At 48.3% G+C, this 23609-nt stretch overlaps 1 protein-coding gene across 6 annotated transcripts in view; it reads left to right on the top strand.

Annotated features, from left to right (window-relative positions):
• LOC144180620 (uncharacterized) overlaps window positions 1–23609 on the top strand; it is a 293036-nt gene that overhangs the window by 151569 nt on the left and 117858 nt on the right. For all 6 annotated transcript variants that reach the window (XM_077708962.1, XM_077708957.1, XM_077708951.1 and 3 more), the window contains one exon: window positions 3204–3283. The gene's annotated coding sequence lies outside the window, so the exon portion shown is untranslated. The remainder of the gene's footprint in view (window positions 1–3203; window positions 3284–23609) is intronic.

Here is a 23609-nt window from a genome sequence, read left to right as displayed (position 1 = left end):
GAGATGGAATTTTGAATATATAACTGCCCCTTTTATGCCTCCCACATAAAGCGCGCTGCTGTGACGGTGTGCCGTTTTGTCGCTATGCTGTTTTATCGCTGCGCTGCTTTGCGGGCGACTTTTTGCTCGCGCAGTTGTGTCGCAGACATGTTCCGTCGCTTTGCTTTTTTGTCGTGTGTTATTCTGTCACTGTGCTGTTTTCAGGCTTTACTGTTTTGCCCTTGAGCTCTTGTGTCGCTGCGCTGTTCTGACGCGTTCCCTTTTGTCGCGTGCCGCCCCATGAGTTCGTCAAGCGCTCTTTAGCCCGAAAAAATGAGGCATGCGTGAGTTTTTGCTTCGTTCTCACAGGCGGTATATTTTACTCCTCCAGAGAGGAAGCGCAGACAAGCGAAAGGTGCTCCAGGTGCGCGTCTCGTGCGCTTGTGTAACGTGCACATGCCGCGTGGGCGATCAATGCGAGCGCTTCACCAGGCGGGTGCTGCTCCCGAGGCCTTAATTTCGCAGCGAAGGCGAGAAGTGGGAAACGCTGCTTTTGCTCAGCAGCGCACACGAGAGGCTTCGGTGGCAGCCACGGCAGCCCATCTGTATACCGCTCGTAGCAAAGAGCGGCGTAGTAATGTGGGCCAAGGTGGATTTCCACTACTCAAGGGGGTTGTTTCACTTTGCTCCATTGGAAATATAGCCGCACCAGAGAGCGGATTGGAAGTTGTGTAAGAGGAATGCGGACATAGCAAGACAACGTGGGGTGGTGGTTTGGCGGAAGGTCGATTAACCATCCGGGCCCGCTGGACATCCCGCGGCGTTAACACATAAGTTTTATGATGTTTACGATAACACCAAATCCACCCGTCCCATCGGGAAGGTAAGAGAACCACCGACCTAAGTTGTTAGCTACTAACAGTTTTGACTGTTTTCTTTTTGCCTTAAAAATGCGCTTGCGAGCAGCACTGGTAGTGCTGCTGGAATTGGGCCCTGCACCTTTCTCGTGTAAAGGCCCACATTCGCATTCTTTTGTGTCATTATCGTGAGGTCTTTTTTTGAAAAAAGAGGGGGGCGAACAGCGATAGATAAATGAAATCAAAGGGGCGCCACAAAAGCCCCAAGAAGGGGGGAGGGTTCCGCATTCACCTCAGGTACCAGCCGGCAGAGGGTGACCTGCTTCGCCTATTCGACATCCACGGCGGCGCGCGCCTCGACAAAGACGTGTCACACCTCATCGCGTTGCACGAGAAGCTTGTGTAAGCGCTGCCAGTTTGTGCCGCTGGTTCTGTCCGTTAAGTGCCGGTCTTCGTATAAACCCTTGGCACCAGATCTATGCCCACATATGCATCTGGGCTGTAGTTTAGAATCGAATAGGTAGTAGTAGGATATAAAGGGATAGATAGCACTGTGATGTTATCAGGTTTGAAGCTTTTGGCAACCATTTCCCGTATCTTATTTCCACGCCGCGCGATGAGTTGCTCTCGTAGGGCTAAGTTTCCATTCGCGAAGGTAATCTCCTTGATCATTTTTGGTCATCCCCCAGCAACATCCGGGCGAGCCCACTCGCCGGTGATAACATACCTGGGCGCGTGTGGGAGACCCTTCCGTTTCTTCCTCCGCCGAGCTCTGCACGGCACCGCCGCGTAAAACACACTTAGACGGGAGCCCACCGATTGCCACTAAGCAATTGCTCCCGCCCCCTCCCCCCTTTATTTACACCCGCCAGTTGCGCCGAAGGAAGTGTGTGAGAAGCTCCGTCACTCCGCTGGCTCTCCATGTTGGAGGAAGGTCGATTTTCGATTTTAGCTCGATTGGAATGAGAGACGAAATAAGTGTATGTAATTTGAAAGAACTAGCCTTTGGCAACTCAGTCCACTCGACGCCAGTACCAAAGGACGTTTTCTGGCCGAAATGTGATAAGAAATATTCAGAAGCTTTTGCTTCTCGCTAGATGACGTCATAAGTGACGCAACAATCATCCAGGGGGTACGATCAACGGAACTATAGGACCCACTACAGGCCCGCAGTGGTGGTTTTTCGTGGTGACTTGGTCGACGCCCGCCAATGGCATGGATAAGTTCGTTGACGTATAAAAGGACGCCGACCTAATAGGTAGTTGGTTCTGTGGTATTGTTACCAAGGCGACCGTGTGAGAGCCGAAACGTGGATTCTTTTTAAGACCTACCAACTTTGTGGTCGGCGTCCTTTCCTTTAATTCGTCAAATGCATTCCGACCAGACGAGCTTCCGTCAAATCCTTGACTTAACGAGTTACTGTGCCGTCAGAAGGAGCCGGAGAGCGAATGGCTGGGTAGTCGCCACCTCGTGTGTTCTACTTGATTTTTAGCTTTATGGGGGAAACTCGGTGTTACCTAAGGCATCGCTGTTATTGAACAAAGGAGTCTTGTCAATTAAACAAGCTTGTGATTTGCCGTCACGGCCGGTTTAAAGGGGCTGTGCCAAAGAAATGGGTCAGTGCTCATTGCGCAGTCGGCATGCGATGGCATGTGTTATCCTAATTTACCTGAGTTACGAGTTTTAAGCAGACAGCACGCACGAAGACGTCCAGCCATCGTTCACCTAAACGTGCGTGGAGGAAAGGGGGATTACGTGCGCTGTTATATCCAACCTTTTTTATCATGCCGTGATTATTTCTCGAAAAATGGTTCTACATCAAGGTATTGGTGGCGCGATTCTTCAGCAGAGGCCGTTGTACCTACACGAACGGCGCGCCCCGGGGAACTTGGTTATGGTGCGCTGCCCTCGTCAGGTGCATTTCATTGAAGCTGGACAGCATGACCATGAACTAGCCCAGCGGCCACTTTATTCATTCTGGCCTCTATGGGCTGCAGGGACATGTGCTGCAGGGAGCGCCAGCGCCGCTCCCTGGAACAACATATTTGGGGAGTATTGTGCCTCGAAAATCCCGCATCCGAGAATGCCTCCCTGACTAAAAGACCAATAAGGATGTGTCCCGCTTACGCTTATGTCGCTCACCCCTGCGGCGGTATGTAAATTAAAGCCTAACATTTGCTGTATGGACAGCGCCCCCCTCTGGGGTGAGACCTGTGCTTGTCAATTGATGGTGTTTTTTAGAGTCTGGGCTGTGCCAAATGGTGAAGTGTTCGGTATGTGGTTGCAGTCTCAGTGGACGCATATTCGACGTGCATTAGGCGCGCCTGATAGGAAAGACTCTCAAGAGTGCACACTTTGGTCCCACAGGTGCGCCGAAATGACCCGCCTCCAGGACGACTCCAAGGAGAAGCTGTGCAAGGTGGTCGGCTCCACAAGCCTCGTTAACGGTCAGGAACGCTCGGCCACTGCGCGCTTAACAGTGGGGTCAAGGGAAACGACCCAAAATGGCGGCTGCGCTTAACTGGCAAAAAAAGTTGGGTTGGGAGGCCCGCACGGGCTTTCTCATTCGCATGGGCACTGCGGGGTGGTTCATTGCACAAACTTCGTGCATCATTGGCAAGGCTATATACTGCGGTAATAGAGCGGCAGCATGAGGGTAGCAGACTAAACGGGAGCAGAGACCACACCCACCGCCGCTGATGAAACCTACGGACAGATGTCAGGCTAGCAGTCCGTTTGGTAACCGCGTAAGGGGAGCTCGCCAGCGGGACTTCACCGAGCAAGTGACGTGAGTGGGGAATGCTGCCTTATGCGCACTCAGGGTTGCATAGATCTGAGCAAAACAAGGTGATTGTGTTATATTTGATACAAAGAACAATTAACGCACAGAACAGGGACGCAGCATGACAATCATGTGAACAAGCCCTAGACCGGCCACACCTGTGCAGAGGTTTACACGAGCTCAAGTTGCGCCTCACAGTGTCGCCAACATCCACGCATACAGGGGCAAACTAGCTCGATATTGCTGTTTTTTTTTTACGATCCAACGAACTATGCCTCCGAATTCCTCATGAGACAAGCACAAAATGCGGACACACCGTGTCAGGCCCTCGTAAAGTGGTGCACGGAATTGGTCAATGAAGTACTGTTGACGTATCGAAAAGAGGCAACACTGGGTCGCTGCGTTTATGACCGCGCATCAATTTTCAAGGGAAGCGCACATTCCCCCATATTTGCTCGTGCATTGTAATGCGCTCGTATGTGAAACAGGAATTGGTGTTGGTAGGAAATATGCAACAACGGCACAGGATCTGCTACTAGAAGCTGCCTATTCGTGCTTTTGCTGCCCACGAATATCGGCATTTTGTCGCCGTCATTCCAATTCCATCCTGTTAAGCTGCCTGTGCATTCCTGCACTAACAAGCGGTGACGGGCACCTTGAGTGCAGAAGGAGGCGAGCCACTTGACTTGATCTCTTCGTAGCAACGTGTCAGCAGGGTTGCGAACGCAGTGCCGTACCAGCAAGTGCCGCACTGCATCACTGCGTTACGGCTGACATTCCCCCTCTCTACGCGAGCTTTGTTATTCTTTGTTTCTTTGTACAAAAATGTCTCATTCATTGTTCACGCAATAACAAATTATAGTCGTAGTGAGAAGAAATTGACTCCCCCTGTTTAGTTAGCCTTTGCACCCTCCGTGTGAGACTTCCATTTACGAGAGCGTATTACTTCGGATGTTTCTAGCAGAAATTTAAATGGGCAAAACAAAAAGTAGGCTAGCTAAATGAGGCTTCTTTTTCCTGAAATTGTTATTTTCAGGGAGTATCGTGAACCCTGCGGAACAATTACAGCCACTGTTCCTGAAACTAGCTTCCATATCGATGCTATAGAAACAATTAACATAATGGCATCTCAATTACAGCTAAAGATAGAAAACATTTAACGTTATAGTGAACGTTCTTACTGACGCAGCAAGAAAAGTACTGGCTGGTTGGTGTAGGGGTGTCTGGTCGCATCCGGTTACTACATCTATTCGCATGATCTGCAAGCGTATACTGGGCTATACTGAGCAAATATCCGCCTTTAATCCTGACATCATTGCAATCTGTGCTTGTGGTTTTTGTTGGTATACACACAAATTGCAGCTTAACAAAAAATAATTTTCTGGTTGGCTATTTCATAGTTTCAGAAAGGCTGTTCGCTTTTTAAGGCTAACATATCATGCGACATATGTTTTTATCTCGCTGTCGCCAGAGGAGCTCGAACAATGCAATTCAGTTATTGGATAGCAGGGTAAAATATCATGGCTTATTCCGCTTGTATCATTAGGGAGCCGCCAAATGGCATCGCAAAGTTGTTCAAGTGCCTGAAATAAGAGCTTCGAGGAAGAAAATTGTCGAGGGTCAAGATCCAGTGCAGAGGCTACGTATTATACTGGATATGAATCGTAGGGGCACATGCAGCCACAGAGTTTTCAGAAATTGAAATATAATACAAAAGCTCCTGTGCACATAAAATATTACGAAATCGCACTAGCCATGCAATGGCGTTTATTTAAATGTTGTGTGCTTGTCAACCGAAACCATTAAATTCGATCAATAAGAGTTCTGTTGAACGCGATACCTGGTGGCTGACTAATGATCGTGAAAAAACAGTGGTGCACGAGCAGACAGGCGCAGAGGCGCAGGGGGCAGGCACATGGAAACGACAATAGAGACGGAACGATGACGATAACAGAGACAGTGCCACTGCAGAACATTCAGCCTTGTTCTTCCTAGGGAAGACCAGACTCACATGCACTACCTGCTACGAGCGAACACACCGTACATCAACAGCCAGAAACTCCTCCTTGCCGCGTTTCTGCTCATGACCACGCTGTGCGAAGCAGCAAACAGAATGCCAAGCACATTTATTACATCACATTACCAGAAAAAAGCGCTAAAAGCAACGTATGCGCAGTGTGCGTAAATATTTTAGCTATGGTCACCGTAAGTAACTATTTATGTCTGGTCTACCCTGTATTGTATTTATAAGGGGATTTTTAGATGCGACGCATCTCTTGCTCTGAGGCATGTCCCTCCTGCGTCGGCGTCGGCGGCGTCCGCACGCCACCTGCGCATGCGCGACTCTACTCCGCTCTTCTCTCCGACAGCTGTGCGCAACACTCTCACTCTGTCTCATTATCATAAACAACAGCTGCGTGCGCTCGCTTCGCTCCGCTCCCGTCGCGCAAGTGCGCGCATGCGCGACTCTCCTCCGCTGTCTCCTCTCCTTCAGGCGCTGTGAATATAAAGCGGGTAGCGCGCTGCGGCGGTTCAGTCAGCGCTCGCTCTCGTTCGACTTCGCGTCACTTTGCTTGACGACTGCGTGCTTGACTTGATTCTTCCAATGAAGACGTGATGGAAGCGATGGTCCCTTCACCGAATGCATCCTACGCGTTCACAACACGTTTCACGCGATTTAGTGAATCAGCCCAATGGAAACACCAATTGAACCCCCCCCCCCCCCCCGATGCGTCGCATCACATCAGGGTTCCCCTCGCGGGAAGATGGGCGTAATTTTGGTTGTTGACAAAGCATGCGAGTTATTTAGCAGGTAGTACATATAACTGTTTTCATATACGTATAAAAGACTAAAGATGGCATTTCTGCACTGGCTTTGCTACGTCTTGTATCTGTATTTGGTTTTTCGAGCAATCACTGTTGTTCGAAAAGACGTATGACATTTTGAGCTTGTTACATTAAGTGACACAATAAAAAGAATGCTTGCCTTGTTGGTGCATTGCGGAGCACTCTTAGCGATAATAAATATATGGCTCTTTGCAATAGTAAAAATAATATGTTGAAGATCGATTACAGTTTTCACTTCCCTTCTTTTCAATGGGGCAAAAATATTATTTTGAATGCCGAATCTCTATTTGCTTTTTTTACCGTTCTAACAGTGCCTCTGCGTTTAAACTATAGTCCCTGAAGTATTTTTTGTATTACCTGAACTTTAGGTCAATGTCTATAATTGGTACAATAAGTTTTGTCTCAATGAGTGTAAAGTAAGTACGGAAATGGTGGAATGTTACATTTTTCAAGCGGAAGCTTTTTTCGCAGGACAGATGGTGTTCTGTCAAAAATATAATGATCCGGATTAATTTTGACCACCTAGGGATCTTTAACGTTCGCCGAAACCTCTGAGACACGGGCGTTTTTGCTTTTCGCCTCCATCAGAAAAGCGGCCGCCGCGGTCGGAAATCGAACCCGCGTCCTCGCGCTCAGCAGCACAACGCCGGTCGTTTTTTTCTGGGTGCCTATCTTCAACACGATGGCATGGCCCCATCCGATTTCCTTTTTCCTAGCTTCTGTCTTTGTGCTAGGCGAGTGGATCCTCCGATTTCTCCAAAGATGTTATAAAGACCAAATTCTAGACCTTTTCGGTTGGTGTGAAAATTTTGTCCTGGTGATGTTTTTTTTTTCTCTGTGGGTAAGTTTGTGGTGTGGCAGGCTAGGTGATATTGCGCTCATAATCTGCAGCGCTGCATTAGTGTTATCGTTTCTTCTCATTTCTGCTCTTCGCCTGGTAAGGCGTTTTACAATGCGGTTAAATTGTAGAAGAGTTTGGTGCTGGGCCTGTTAATGCATACTTTGAAGAACGGTGAAACCCAGCCTTAAAGACGCGTACACGAGGAGAGAGCAGACAACACACACGCTGGGACTAGCAACAGTTCAATGAATAAAATTTCGACGGAAAAGCAAGGTCAGGGCACGCGCCGTAAAAACTAAAGTAAGAAGGTCAGCTGATGGCGCAATTCAAGATCGGCTCTTTTTCAAATATTCAACTTCTTTGCCTGATACTGTTAGTGAGGGAACACTCACGCACCTATCCAAACCATGCTTACGCATTTGATAAGCTTCGATAAGCTCCCGCTCGCACTTTGTGGTTCCCCTACCAATTATTTGTGTTTTGTCAAGGAGGGGGGTGCATCCACAACCTCGGCAATGGGCAGGCAAGTTTGCCCCTCCGCTTGACGTGACCGAAGTTTCATGTTCTTTTAAACGAACGTTCAGACAGCGTCCCGTCTGCCCAATATACACTGTATCGCACTTTAGCAGTATGCGGTAGATAACATTTGTCGTGCACTTCGTGAATTTTGTGGCATGGCGGGTTGTGCACGTGTTCTTTGGTTTGCGCTTTTCAATTTTGGGACAAACGCTTGCCAGCTTACACGGTGCCGAAAGCACTACGTGTACCCCATGTCTGGCGGCCACTGTTTTAATATTGTGCGAGAGTGTGAATGTACGGGATTACTTCTTTCTTGTGGTACTCAAAAGCACGTGTCTGTACCCTTCCGCCCGATTCCTTTTCCATTTTCAAAATACTTCAAAACAGTATCAGGGAAACCAGCCACTTTTAAACGCTGAACTTGTTCGGGAAAACTTTGTTCCATTGAATGGTGACAGCTTTTTCTAAAGGTTTTGCTAAACACAGTGATGCTATGCTCCGCTTGACTAACTTGGAATGGGAAGACTCGAAAGGTAAAAGCTGTTTCTTAGTGCGGGGAGCGTGCATCCAGCACACGTGCCCAGTATTACAAAAGGATAGTTTTAAGTCTCAAAACGTTATTTCATTCTGTGAGTGGTTAAAGTGGTTGAATATTTCCCGTATTTTGGTGGTTGTGAGATCTGCTCGGCCGCTTCTTTTTACGGTCATGCTGAGTATGCTGACGGGAGTGTTCCGTGAGATGACATCAGTACTTTTTTTCACATACTTTTTTATCTCGGCTGCGAGGCACCATTCATCGAATGCCTGACAGAGCTTGCGGCGGGGACGGAGTCGCAGGAAATTTGACAAGCAATGGGAAAATTCGTGTGAATAAATGGTATAAATGTCGTTATTAACACGAAAGTGTTTTATGCCCGGCTACTCAAAGATTTTGGTGACGTGACATCCGTCACGGAAGTGACGTCGCCAGAAAAAGTGCCATTGACGCGGCGGCGCCCGGTTTCGATCCCACGACTCTCTGGCCGCAACGGGAGATACGCTTTTCCCACTGCGCTACGAACCGAGACGTGACCACATGCTATGGACGCGCCTTATATCCTTTCCTATGACTCATTCAGATGGTGCGCGCCGTCTAGAAGAGGCGAAGCGAAGTAGCGCATCATGACGCTAATGAGCGCCGACTGTTGGCGCCTCGATGCCGGTGCCTTCGTGTACGGGGGACGCACCCTCCCCTGTTTTTTGTTTCTTGCGTGTCGGTGTCACTTCGTCTGGCGGGGTCAAGCTCGCGAACCCTTCGCACAAGAAGGAAATTCCTTTAACATTCAACTGCTCCTGTGAAGGCCCCTTTCACTTTCGTGTTTTGCCGATTCCTATGAAAGAGGGATCAACCACATTTTATTTCTTATTGCCACCCATTTTAGTTTCTTTCTGGTCATAATCTAGGCTTTCCTCGGTTTTTCACAGCCCAGCGTTGTGCTTTTGTCCCGTTTTTTTCGTTTGTTCACACAATGTTGACGCCGGCATCAGTTCCGGTGTGATGCCGTACAAGGCTGGACATGGTGTCTGCCGCGCATGCTACTAACCACAGACAGAAATATAGGTTGAGGTGATGTAAAATAACGTAAATTAACGGCCTCTGCCCGCACCAGTAAGTATCGCAGGCTTAAACCAAGGCTAAAATAAAAGAATTGGCCGAGAGGCAAAATATATTTTTAACCACTGAAGTGGAAATAAATAAAAAGGGGAAAGAGCTACTCAGCGACACCACAGCCAGCAGAGCGGGCCCGGGGAGACTCCCCTGATCCCCCCTGGGAAAGTAGCCGGAGGGGTTTGGGATGAAGGGGAAGGGAAATTGGTGAATAGGAATGGGTTATGGGAGTTTGGGTGGAAATGGGGACAGCGAGGTTTTTGATCTGATCCTGCGAAGTCTGACTCCTATAAAAGGCCTGATTGCTCAGGATGGGCATCAGACAGCCAATTAAAATTTGGCGGACCCCACTGTAGGTTCCGTACTAGCCGGGCCCCGACCAGCGAAGACAGGGAGAACCTACACAAGAGTGGCGACACTTCCTCTCCAGACCCGTTTCGCTACCAGCCGCTCGACGAACACCCGCCAGATCACCCGACTACTCAAGGAGACGCCTCGCGGACCCCAGGTGCTAATCCTCCTCGTCCTTTCCCAGTTTCGGCAACCGGTAACCGGTTTCGGGAACCACCGACAGGGATTAGAACGAACCGAGGCGTGGCGCCTGCTGAAATCACCTTCTCCCTATTATCGCTGTCGTCTTTTCCGCTCTCCAGCGGCCGCCGCGCCGTATTCCCGATTCTGGCGAGCCCTCGCATCTGGCTGCCTGAGTCGTAGCTGCCGGTTGGCAGCGGTGACGCATTTCCGCGGATGTGTGATGAGAACGGCTGGTAGCGGACGGCTAGCGGCCACAAAAAGATCGGAAAACGAGACGAGAAAACTTTAACTTACCTCCATAAAGCAAGATGCGAGAAGCGCGAAAGCTTTCTCACATCGAAACTGCGTCAAAACATTCGCTAGGTGTACGTCGAGCCTTCGCTGAAAGTGCGTTCGTATCAATCTTCCAACCTCCAAATACCCAAATCGCAGACGAAGAGCGAGCCCTCGGGACGCGATTTCTTTGCGCATTAATTAAACGCACGTACAAACGCTCTAAATGTATACCCATGCGTGATTTACAAGATAAAGGTACACTATTGTATTACTTCTATATGGTCCATGCACGAATTGTGTAAATGCGTGTATTGTGTAAAAAAGTACTGTTTTTTGCAATTTTCAAGTAACCGCTTTAACACAATGGAAGCCTGGTGTCGCTCACGCGCCGTGTGTCCAGACATCTTATCAGAACCTTTTGCTCGACTAATTGGTCTATGGGGAAATTTATTAGTTTTTAACAGAACACCATTGGTCCCACTGAAAAAATCACGCCATATCCACGGAATGAATGATGATAAGTGGGGCGAAGCTCGAGAGGGGGAGATCATCGGTAACCGTAACTCTCCCGTGAAAGTTCGCCCATTACATCATTAAGAAAGACGTAAGACTGTGTGCGTACATTGTACAAATCAACTTTTATTTTCGGAGTCAATGCTCCCAGGCCCAGACCTGGTGAAAGACCCCGCGCCATCGAGGACTACCCCGCACCTCCACCACAATTTGTCACGTAGGATGGGACACAACGGTAAAGAAAGAACTTTTATTTAGGGCGAACTTGTGCCCGAACAAGACGAGAGGAAACGAGCAAAGGTCCTTGCGTCTCGTTCGATCTCCGAGAACGACTGCCTGCGTTCGTGGCGTGATCTCTTGCGTGATCTCCCCCTCGCAGTGCACGTGCGCTCGCGCCTCCGTTGGCGAACACAGACAAGCTCGCGCTCCCGGTTCCGAGTTTGCGCTGCCGGTTGCAGCCGGTTCTTGCGCGTGCCACGCGGCCCACTTTGCGACATCTCCGAAAGCATGCGGCGGTCACGTACCAAGAGACACAAGGGATGGACAGACCCATGGCTTTAGGAGCTTCGCCCCTAAAAGCGGTCGCTCTAATAACGCTGCTGCATTAATAGCATCACATCATTCATTCTCCAGCCACACTTGAACACCGCACAGCTGAATTCGAAATGTCTGTCCAGCAGGCCCCTCTGAAGCTTCGCATACGCACACTTGTGCTTGTCCAATTCAGTGGCGTGGAAGCTGCGTCGCTTTGCCACTTTGGTTGGCGGCTCCGCGGCAACCGTCTTCTTGTGAGCCCGCCCCCTCAGATCAGCCCTTCGTGCACGCGCGATCTTCGCTGCAGGGGATCGTCCGCTGCTGCCGATGTACCTGTGCGTGCGTTGGCGCCGTTCGGCTTCGCAAGCATGCTCGTGATCGTACCGAGTGCGGACCACGGTGTGGTATGGGTTGTTCCCTACTTTTCCTCTTCATACGCATATCACTTTCTGCCTTGCCCTCCCTCGTCATCGAGAGCAGTGCCATGTGGGTTTTTTGCAGCCTTCTTGCTATGGCAGGCGTCATATCACATGCCTTGCTGCTTTGTTTTTAATCATCTGGAGCTTTCTTTTGACACGGATACCAAAAAAAGTTGGCGGAGATTGCACTAGTGGTGCAAGGCTGAAGAAGAAGCAGAGCTGCAGCGGCCCCTCTCCCTTCGTCGGAGACCGGGCTAGTGCACCTCACATGTATTTCAGAACTTGCCGCTGAAAGTTCTGCATGACTGGCAGGCCCGGGTCGTTTCGCCCGTAGGTTTTCATATGTCTCCCAAAGTGGATGTCGTTAGCACATGCTAGAACCACGGCCAAGTCCAAACCCAAGGCCCGTGCTACGAACCCAAAGAAAATGCTGTGCGCCCAGAATGCGATAATACCTGAATGCTGATGCTGATGAGAAGACTGTCAGCAAGTACTTTGCTCAGAATGTCAGTGTGTTGAAAAAAGTAATTAATATGCAATGCTCGTAGCATGCGTGATTACCCATTTTGAGGTAATTGTCTTGTTTCGCTGTTTCTGATAGTTTTCCCCCACCAAACTTCTGTAGGCGGTTTTTAAACCTACACTGAGGTGACTGTTTGTTCAAAATGCAATAAGGAAAAAAGAAATCTGTTGATACCCCAATCGGCATACGCCATTTTCATAACGCGAGGGACTCGGGTTCGATTCCCACAACCGGAACCGTTTTTAACGCGCTCGCGTCGTTAGGCTCAATTTTCAATTTTAACGTGCCTGCTAGCCCTCCGCTATCAGCCGTGCTCATCGAGCGCCCATAGAAGTACGTCACTGGGGCTAACAGGAAAATACAACTGAGGCAGCCAGATATGAGAGCTCGCCGGAATCTAGAATGCCGAGCAGCAGCAATTAAATTGCGGAAAGAAGGACAATTGATACTGCGGCCGAGGCAAAAGAAAAGGTGCGCGATTGTAGCAGGCGCCGCCCCTGCGCACTGCAGTTCGTTGCTGAGCAGACACGGTCGCCAGCCGTGACCGCAATTTACGCCACCACCAAAGCGCCTCTCCGACGACCTAAAATGATGCCGGCACCAATATTGTGTCCCCTAGCTTAAAAATGGGGCGAAAGATTAACGCCAGGCTCTCAAAAACCAAGGAAAGCCTACACTGTAACCAGAAACGAACAAAAATGTGTCCCAATACGAGACAAAACGGAGTATATATGGCGTCGAATTACAGGAATTTTAAAATAAGTTAAAAAAATTTTTGTCGTGTCACCGCCACAAGCTCTGTCCGGCAATTGGTGAAAGGTGCCACGCGGCAAATTAAAAAAAAAAAAAAAACCTAACAAATCGGGCAGCATATGACCCGCGAAAAAAGTCACGTAAGAATCCTCTGCATGGCTCTACAGAGATGCGGCAGAGCCAGTCTCGCAATAAGCAATATACAGGAAATCTGGCCATTTAGCCCAAATGTTAAAGCGCCTGTACAGGGGAAGTGCAAGAATGGCAGAAAAAATGACTAAATTTGTGCAGGCAGTGATCATGAGCCGGATATCGTACAGCCTGCAGTACGAGAAACTACTTACCCGCATTGAACAATTAAGACCACATAAACGCCATCATCAGGGCACCATATAGGGCAGCCGTTATCCTCCCTATATTCACAATCACCGCAAGGGCTTGAAATTGTCATAATGGCCTTGAAGAAATCAGAGAGACCACTCTCCTTGCATAAAAGGAGCGTCTGAAAAAAAAAAAACCAAATCGGGAACCGGTCATCCTATAAAATATAGGCACACCTCCAGAAAAAACAAGACTGGGCTCCGCGATTGATGTGCTACTGATCCACCGACTTTCCATAAAAGCGCTCCCCCTACCTAAAAACATAGATGCAAACCTACGCGAGGACAGGCGACAAGCCAGGATCAAATTCCCTTGAGGGCAGTTCCAATACCATGAAAACAGCAGTGTACACCGACGCCGGGACGTTCGAAAGTACAAATGCAACAATTATCGTACTGGAGTACTGTTGTCGTTGGTTCTACTGCACTGGTTTAAAAAAAAAAAAAAACGTACTAGAAAGGACACACACTTGACGTATAGACTGCGCACTGACAACTGTTTATTGAAATTGAAATGACAACACTTATTTTCAAGAAAAGCAAACAAAATATAATCAAAGAATACGAGATGCCAAAGAAAAGAGGGGAAGCGACGATTAGTAGGATTAAACATTTAGCGGAGGCACGTGCGGATTCACAATGTTTGCTCCAAAAACTGAATTTGACGCTTGGTGAGTGTGATAGAAGGGGAGCTGACACATTCTTCCTCGCGCCCGGACAACATTGCAAATGCCTCGAAGATGTCCTGTCTGAGTGCATCTTTTGGTCTTAAAAAAATAGTTGTTTTATCGAACAGGGCTTCGCATTTGGACCTCGCACAGTGCGCGGCCAAATTCCCTGCGGCAGTTACCTGCTGGCACGCATATCTCTGCTCTTAGCCTTTCGTTGATACATCGGCGTGTTTGGCCCATGTAATAACGACAGCCATCCAGCGGGATCTTGTAAACGACGCCTTTGACACAACTGACAAATTTGCGCGTGTGTCTGACCATACATGTTGTCTTGGACGCACCCCTTTCTGCTTTTGCCTCGACAGCCCTGCACATCCCACCAAGTTTTAATGGTGCCGTAAAAAATGGAGTACTGTGGCACTCGCTGCAATTGCATTACCTTCCTACACACGGGATTTCGATCCTCTTTGCGATGCCGTAGCGAAAATATCGAATAGATGCTTAAACACCATTACACACGCTGAATAGGCCATTAGTCTCTTGGCTACAGGCATAATACCTAAACGCTTGAGAAATATTATCCAATCCGCAATGATAAAAGTTCATAATGCATTAGCACACGGACACAAGGTTCTGGAAGGGACTGACGCAGCCGACCAAGATCCACCCGAACTCGCATACCGTGCTCCCTGTTGACCCCTACTAAGTCAAATCTCGATATAACGAATCACCTGGGACCGCCGAAAATGGTTCGTTGACATTGACATTGACATTGTTTTATTAAGTTGTTCAGTACAGTTTTCACAAAAACAGGGTTTTACAGAAGGAGGTCCCATGGAAAAAATCCGATGGGGGACCTCCCGTTTCATAACGCAAACAAAAATATCATTGGGGAGGCACACAACGATAAAAATAGAACACAAAGGAACCAATTCATGGAAACAGTTATTCATTGGTAGTAAATTCGAGTACTGCGCATGTGCGCAGTTGGTAGTTCAAAAAGGTATCATGTATATTTTTTCTTGTGCCGTAAGCACGAGGCACCATCTATACCTGAGGTTGAGCAGGGAAAGAAGCAGGCGATCAGAGTGGTTATGAGAGTGTACCAAGTATGTATTTCCTTAGAGATCTATAAAAAGAGTACTGGGAGGGGTACGATTTAAGGAGGGGGGAAGGCATTCCAGATGGTGGCAGCAGAAAATAACAGTGTTTGTTTTCCGCAGTTGGACCGGACAATTAGTAGTAATATATTATGTTGCACTGAAAACCTGTTGTTTGTGTTAAGCAAACATGTTCTGTCAAAGGACGGGAGAAATTCAGGATTATCTCGTAAACGGGAAATAAGTACACAACTTAAGATCAAGTTCGAGAGAGAGGGGTAGGATGCCGAGGTGGTGGAAGATGGGTTTTACAGTAGATCGGCAATCACTGAATGTAAGCAAACGAACCCGCTTGATCTTGAAGACGATGCAGTGGGGCAAGATGGGTATTATACGTGTTGCCCCAAGAAGACAAACAATACGTAAGGTGGCTGTGGATGAACGAGAAATATAACGATCGTAGAAGGGACTATTGGAAAAAATAACGGGTTTTAATGAGGACACGAATGCTAAAAGCAATTTTAGATGTAACCGGTCTCATGTGTTTGTCAAATTTCATATTTTTGTCTAGGATAACTCCAAGAAACGTAGTAAAATCTGATGAACAGATGACGTGATTGTCAAAAATAATATATGGCGTGTTTGTAAGTTCTTTGGGAGCGGAATGAAGGATCATGAAAGTGGTTTTTAGCCTGTTAATTTCTAACAGGTTATTTTGGCACCAGTAGTTGACCTTTTTAAAGTCGGTCGTTAACTTTGCTGTTAGATTTGAAATATCGTTGTCGCAAGAAAATGTTGTTGTATCGTCAGCATAGAGGATACAGTTACTGTTGTTGAGGCAGGTAGGGAGGTCATTGATGTAAATAAGGAATAGTAGGGGACCTAAGATAGAACCCTGAGGAACACCCTGGTTGACGATTCTTGGGTCAGACATAGCGCTGCCGAATTTCACAGACTGGCTTCGGTTGCTTAGGTAATTTTTCATGAGTAAATGGGCCGGGCCACATACACCAAGCGATTCTAGTTTTTGCAACAAGATACTATGATTGATAGCGTCGAACGCTTTTGTAAAATCAATGAATACGGCTCCCGCGAAAAGGTGATTATCTAAACTCGGTTTGATATAGTCCGTAAGCTCAAGAAGTGCAAGTTCCGTTGAATAATTAGGCCTGAAGCCAAACTGTTGCGGTGTTCAAAGACTGAATTTTGTGAGGTAGTTCATTAATCTCGATACAATCAGCTTTTCAATCCGTTTACTAAAAAATGACAGTATTGTTATGGGGTGGTAAGTAGATAAGATATTTTGGTGACCCTTTTTGAACACTGGTAATATCTTGCCTTTCTTTAGTTCTTCGGCAAAGACGCCGCTTTTGAATATTGTGTGGATTAACTGCACAAGAACGGTCGAAATATCGCCAGCTACTGCCTTTACTTTAGCAGGGCAGATATTGTCCAGCCCCGCGCCGCTGCTTTTCATGGTGATGAGAGTTTGAAATACTTTTTCGTATGACGTAGGCCGTAAGTAGAAAGAATGTGAACAGCGAGTAAAGCTTTGTTTTGGTTGATTGACAGCGGAGGAATTGTGGGGAAAATATGAGTTGAAGGCATTTGCGATGTCGCTGTCCTTAGAATAGACTGCGGTTCCATCAGTGATAAAATTAGGACTAGGTTCCGGGACATCCTGGTTAAGAAATGCTTTGATAAGTGGCCAGTTCTTGCGGGTGTTATTCCCATTTTTGACAATTTGAGCTTGGTAATAGTTTCTTTTAGCTACATGAAGTAAAACAAACAATTGTTAGGAATACGACTTGTAACGTTTTAGCAGAGTAGAACTAAACGGTTTGGCCCTTAGTTTTTATGCAAGCCATTTTTTTACCGATGGAGCGTAAAAGACCATTTGATATCCAAGGATTTTTTGGGGCAGAAAACCACTTTGTTTCAGTTGACGTTGTGCAAATTTTAAGGTTTTTAGATATTTCGGAACTGAATTTTTTGAAGGCACTGTTAACGGAGTCGTCCGAAAAAATGTTCACCCAGCCTGTTTCCGTAATGTTCTGTCAGAATTGACGATAATCAATTAGCTTTTCTGGATGAATTTCGGCACATTTGTGTTTGCGGGTTCGAGCAGCAGGAAAATAGGGTAATGATCCGTAATACTAAATTCTATGATTCCAGCGGTTTGTGATGTAGCGACGTTGCAAGATAGGAGAGCAAAACCCCCCGCACGGGGCACCTTGAGTATTCATGGTGACGGTGTTGGCGACACCGCGGACCCCGAGCCCCCAACATAAACTGTAACCTACCGTGGTGATGTGTTTAAAGGTGAAGGGTACAAGCCTCAAACGGTGGCCGTCGGAGCCCAGGTCAAGCTCCGGCGGATGGGCTCCCTGTCTGTCTACCAGGCAGGGAGCTCCGGGACCTCTCAGGCTATCAGGGTAAGGTTTGAGAAGAAAGTACCCCCGTCCCCTGCTTCTATTACATGCCATATGGTAAATCGTAAACCCCTCCCCCCCCCAAACATGATCGGACCTTGAAAAGGGTCCGCACCGAAGAATCTTTTCCACGTCTTCCTGCCATCAACTCACCGAAACCTGACAACTACCCACGTTTTTTGATAGTTGAATCGGTTGACAAATCCAAGCCTCTTTCCTCACAATCTGTATTTCTTGTATCCAAGTTTCTTGAATCTATCCTAGGCAACACATACAATGCTAAAAAACTAAGAACTGGCGAGGTCCTAGTTGAGGTTAACTCACAGAAGCAAGCCACAACTCTCATGAGCCAAACCCGCATGGCAGACCTGGATATCAGAGTCACACCCCACCGCAGCCTCAACAGCTCCCAGGGTGTGATATCTGAGCCAGACCTCCTAACCGAGACAGAGACCGATCTGCTCGAAGGCCTAAAAGATCAAGGCGTGACAGCAGTAAGGCGCATCGTCATTAGGAGAGATAACAAAGAAATAGCCACCAAACATCTGATTCTGACTTTCGACCGCTGCACACTGCCCGAGCATATCAACGCAGGTTTCATCCGTTGTTCTGTCCGGCCATACATCCCGAACCCGCGGCGCTGTTTCAAGTGCCAGAGGTTCGGGCATGGTACCAACTCCTGTCGTGGCAGAACAACATGTGCCAAATGTGGCCAGCATGATCATCTATCCGACAACTGCACAGCAACCAACCTTACCTGCCCGAATTGCCAGGGTCCACATGCAGCATACTCTCGCGCCTGTGAAAAGTTTCAACTAGAGAAGAAAATAATCAACATCAAAGTCACTGAAAACATCACCTTCCCCGAGGCGCGAAAGAGGTTCGCCTCTTTTCCCCTGGGGAGGTACGCCGACGCAGCTCGCCGGGGGGCGGAGCGGCGTCTGGTTTCGGCGGGGACCCAGTACCGCGAGTCGGACTTGGTCCCGCCCCCGCCCCCCCCCCCCCCCCCCCCCCCAGGGTTGCCTCTGGCAGCCCAACCCGCCTCCGCACCGCTCGCTGAGCCAGCAGCGGCTGTGGTGGCATCCACGTCCGGTGGAGATGCTGCTGCACCCACCGTTTCCCCCTCTCCACCGGCCCGAAGCACACGCGAGGGCCCGGACGAGATGGAGACGGAGGCGGTCGCAGCGACCCCCTCCTCACTGCCTGTGCCATCTGGGGTGCTCCCCACGCCTTCGGCACTGGCAGCGCAGGCAAAGAACACCCGAAAGGGTACCATGTCAAGGGGGCCCAGTCCGCTGGGCACCCCCTTGCCTTCAGATGACGACATGGACGTCGAGCCCTTCCGGCTTTCATCGCAGCGGAAGGAACGGGCTGCGACGTCCAGGTCAGTAGAGAAGGTCAGAAAACCCCTTCCAAGAGTGCAAGCCCCGAAAGACCCTACATAAATAGTCACACTCCAGTAGCTCTGAACACATAATAATGGGAAGAGAAAATATTGTTCAATGGAACTGCAGAGGCCTTCTGAATAATCTTGACGACGTTTATGAGATTCTGCATGCCAATCAGCCAAGTATAATGTGTGTCCAGGAAACACATCTGAATTCCAAACACACAAATTTCTTGAATAGTTACATGGTATACAGGAAAGACAGGGATGGATGCACACACTCTTCTGGCGGTGTTGCCGTAATCACCCGCAAATCCTTAGCATGCCACCCTGTCACCTTGAACACCGTCCTTGAGGCTGTAGCAATACGCACAATAATTTTTAATAGGTTGATAACGGTATGCTCCATATACATTCCTCCTGATGTTGCACTTACGAGCTCCGACTTCGAGGCGCTGGTAGACCAGCTGCCCGAACCATACATCCTTACAGGCGACCTTAATGCTCACAACTCTCTTTGGGGCTCTTCCAGAACGGATGCCCGAGGTCGCCTGTTAGAGAAATTCCTTACATCTTCTGGAGCATGCCTTTTCAACAATAAACAGCCTACATACCATAACATAGGTCACAACACATACTCATGTATTGACTTGGCTATTGGCTCCGCAGTTCTCTTTCCTCTTGTCGAGTGGGGAGTGGGAACTGACCCATATGGCAGTGACCACTTCCCCACCTCACTAACATACATAGGTAAAGGCCCATGCAGTCAATCTTCCCATAATAGGTTCAATGAAGCACGAGTTAACTGGAATACATTTACAGAGACATCCAAACTACACCACACATCCATAGGACACCTACACGTTGAAGAAGCTACCCAACTGCTCACGGCGCACATCCTCGACGCCGCCGAAAGTCCATTCCCCACGCCTCTGGTGCCCCGCGCAACCAGCGGAGGCCGTGGTGGAATGAGGACTGCAGGCGGGCGCGAGAGGCCCAGAACAAGGCGTGGGGTATCCTTCTTCGGTACCCCACGTCGGGAAACCTCCTCTTGTTCAAACGGGCCAAGGCGTTAGGAAAACGTGTGCGCCGTGAGGCAAAACGAGAGAGTTGGCGTACATTCATAACATCAATAAACTCCTACACAGACACAAGGAAAGTATGGACACGAATACGCAAACTCAAGGGACAACAAACACACAGCCTGCCTCTGGTCAGCACTACAGGGGACACACTCGAAGACCAGGCTGACACACTCGCACAACACTTCCAACACGTGTCCAGTTCAGCACACTACACAAACACTTTCCTGAAACATAAAGCCTGTTGTGAAAAGAAGTCCCTACGCGACAACAACAAATCACAGACTTCTTACAACTCTCTGTTTTCACTACATGAACTGAGGGCTGCTCTGAGCACGTGTAAACCCTCAGCTCCAGGGCCAGACAACATTACATACACAATGATACAACACCTACACGAAGACACACTTGAAGCACTTCTAGATCTATATAATAAAATATGGCTTTCGGGGCACATTCCACACTCTTGGAGGGAGGCCATTGTAGTGGCTTTCTTGAAGGAGAGAAAGGACCCGTCGTCCCCCTCAAGTTACCGTCCAATAGCCCTGACGAGCTGCCTGTGCAAGCTCTTCGAGAAGATGATCAATCGCAGGCTCGTGTACTTCTTTGAGTACAATGGTCTTCTCGAGAGCTGCCAGGCAGGCTTTAGGGTGGGGCGATCGACAAACGATCAACTGGTTGCACTTGATTCATAGATCAAGGATGCCTTCGTGCATAAGCAGTATTGCGTAACTGTCTTTTTCGATCTCGAGAAGGCCTACGACACCGCTTGGCGTTATGGGATCCTTAGTGACCTCAGGTCATTCGGTCTTTCGGGTAATATGTTGAACACCCTTGTAAGTTATTTGTCGGAGAGAACGTTCACAGTAAGAGTTGGTTGTGCACTCTCAAAGGTTCACGTCCAAGAAAACGGCGTGCCGCAAGGTGGCGTGTTGAGTTGCACTCTCTTCATAGTAAATGGAAAGGCACTGCCACCAACAATCTCTTATTCCATGTATGTAGACGACGTGCAAATATATTTTAAATCATGTAATATGTCAATATGCGAACGTCAAGTCCAGCTCGGTGTCAAGAAGCTTGCCGGCTGGGCAGACAGGAATGGGTTTAGATTGAATCCTGCAAAAAGCTCCTGCGTTGTGTTCTCCAGGAAGCGCGGGGTACATCCGGACCCAGACATTACTCTGAATGGCGTGTCGCTTCCTGTGAACAAGGAGCACAAGTTCTTAGGTGTTGTGTTTGACCAGAAACTCACATTCATTCCACACATCAAGGAACTTAAACATAAATGTCTGAAAACAATGAATATACTTAAGGTTCTCTCCCATCAATCATATGGATCCAACAAAGAACTACTACTACGGCTTTATACTGCTTTGGTTGGGTCTCGTTTAGACAATGGCAGTGTGGTATATGGGTCGGCGACTAAAACAGCGTTGCGAATGCTTGATCCAGTGCTACACTTGGGGCTACGGCTTGCGTCGGGTGCTTTTCGTACTAGCCCTGTTGAGAGTCTGTATGCCGAGTGTAATACGTGGAGCCTTGAGAACCAACGGACGTACATGGACTTACTTTATGCTTTTAAAATTTCATCGCTGAATAACCATCCTTTTTATCCTGTCTTTAACGACACATCCACATCTGTGCTTTTTGTAAATCGCCCATCCGTTCCTCTGCCCTTTTCACTTCGAGTGAGAGAGCGAGCCTCGGATCTGAGCGCTTCGTTTTTAGACGTGTACAGATCATCCTTTTCAGACATTTTACCTCCTTGAAAGTTCGTCCTGTTTCCTCCGACCTTTCTTTTATGAAACTTGACAAAAATCGGCTACCGCGAGCTGCTATACTGCAGCACTTTCTGTCTCTGCAGTTTAAATACCCACTTGCAGAATTTTACAGTGACGCGTCTAAAACCTCCACTATGGTCTCCTGCGCTGCTCATGGTCCGAATTTCAGTGCAGCCAGAACCATGAGCGTCCACACAACAATTTTCTCAGCAGAATCATATGGAAATTTATTGATTGTACGACACATACTTGAAAATCAAATTCCAAAGTCTATCATCTACACAGATTCCTTGAGTGTTGTTCGCGCACTGTCATCGCATACACCCCCCAAAAACCAAATAGTTAATCTTGTATTTAAATCTATCATGTCTGTGTATGCGCAGAAGCATCAGCTGCTCCTCTGCTGGGTCCCAGGACACGCTGGGATCGCTGGAAACGAGTTGGCAGACGAGAGGGCAGCTGCTGCTGCACTCAGGAACACTGTAGACATAACAACCGTACCATATACAGACCTCAAGCCACACATAAGACAACACTTGCGTAGAACATGGCAAACACACTGGGATGAACAGACAGACAACAAACTACATGTAATAAAGCCACACTTGGGACGGTACACATCTGACTCACACAACAGACACACGGAAGTCGCCTTGGGTAGGCTGCGGATAGGGCACACCCATGCGACGCACTCGTATCTGCTGACGGGATCTTCTAGACCCCAGTGCAGCAGGTGCGGAGAGGCCCTATCCGTAGTGCACATACTAATCACATGCAAGGCACTTCACACAACACGACACAAACACTTCAGAGAACTCTACAGACAACATATTCCCCTACATCCGCCGTTTTTTCTAGGTGACGATGCCATTGTTTCCGTGAAACGTGTGTTTGAGTTTTTGTCAGAAGTCAAGTTTTTAAACCTCATTTCCTATCACGCATCATGAAATCTGGCCCTATACACCAGTCATGCTCATTGTCGTTTTGTGATTTTACTTTTGTTTTTGCTGATTTTACTTAGTGTTTAAGGTATCACCTCTCATATATGTCTATTGTTTTGGCGCTCTTTGCCCCAGTTGGCCTTGCGCCATAAACATCAAACCATCATCATCATCAGGAGAGCAAAACCAGTCGATAAGCAGGGTACCAGGGATGAGCAGCGCGTGGCAAATGATAGCGTGGTCATCATTGCGGGAGATTCTAACATAAACAGGAGCAGCGCTGCCATAGTGGAAAGGGTAAAGGGGATAAGCGTGTGAAGGTGGGGTGCTTCCCCGGTCAAACGATACAGACGGTGATGACTGCAGCGAAGGGGCAGCTGGCCTTGTCTAGTAAAGCTAGAAACCTTGTGGTGATTGCCGCGGGGCTTAACGATGTTCTAAAGGGAGAGGAGGGAAAACTTGGCCAGGAGATAGCGAAGGTGGTAAATGACCTGCGGGCGACGGCCCCAAATGTGCTCATTGCAGTCTGCACCGTGCCGGAGGTGATGAAGCAGGGCGTGTACACCGAACGGGCAGTACTCGCTGCTAACAGCGAGATCGTGAGGTGCGGCAGGGAACTTGGGCTTGAAGTGATAGACGTGAACAGTGTAGTGGGCAGCATCGGACATAGGCAAACTTTTCCAGTGGGACGGGATTCACTTCAGCCCCAGGCTAGGAAACAAGGTGGGGTGGCGTTTAGGTGGGAGAGCGGTAGCTCCCGCGCAGCTAAGGAAGACAAACTAGGAGACAAAGGGGGAAAGAGGGATACAT

This window comes from Haemaphysalis longicornis, unplaced genomic scaffold (genome assembly GCF_048455015.1).
Source record: "Haemaphysalis longicornis isolate Haplotype H1 unplaced genomic scaffold, Haemaphysalis longicornis Haplotype H1 scaffold_1, whole genome shotgun sequence".
Taxonomy (NCBI): domain Eukaryota; kingdom Metazoa; phylum Arthropoda; class Arachnida; order Ixodida; family Ixodidae; genus Haemaphysalis; species Haemaphysalis longicornis.
This window is presented reverse-complemented; position numbering and strand designations above follow the sequence as displayed.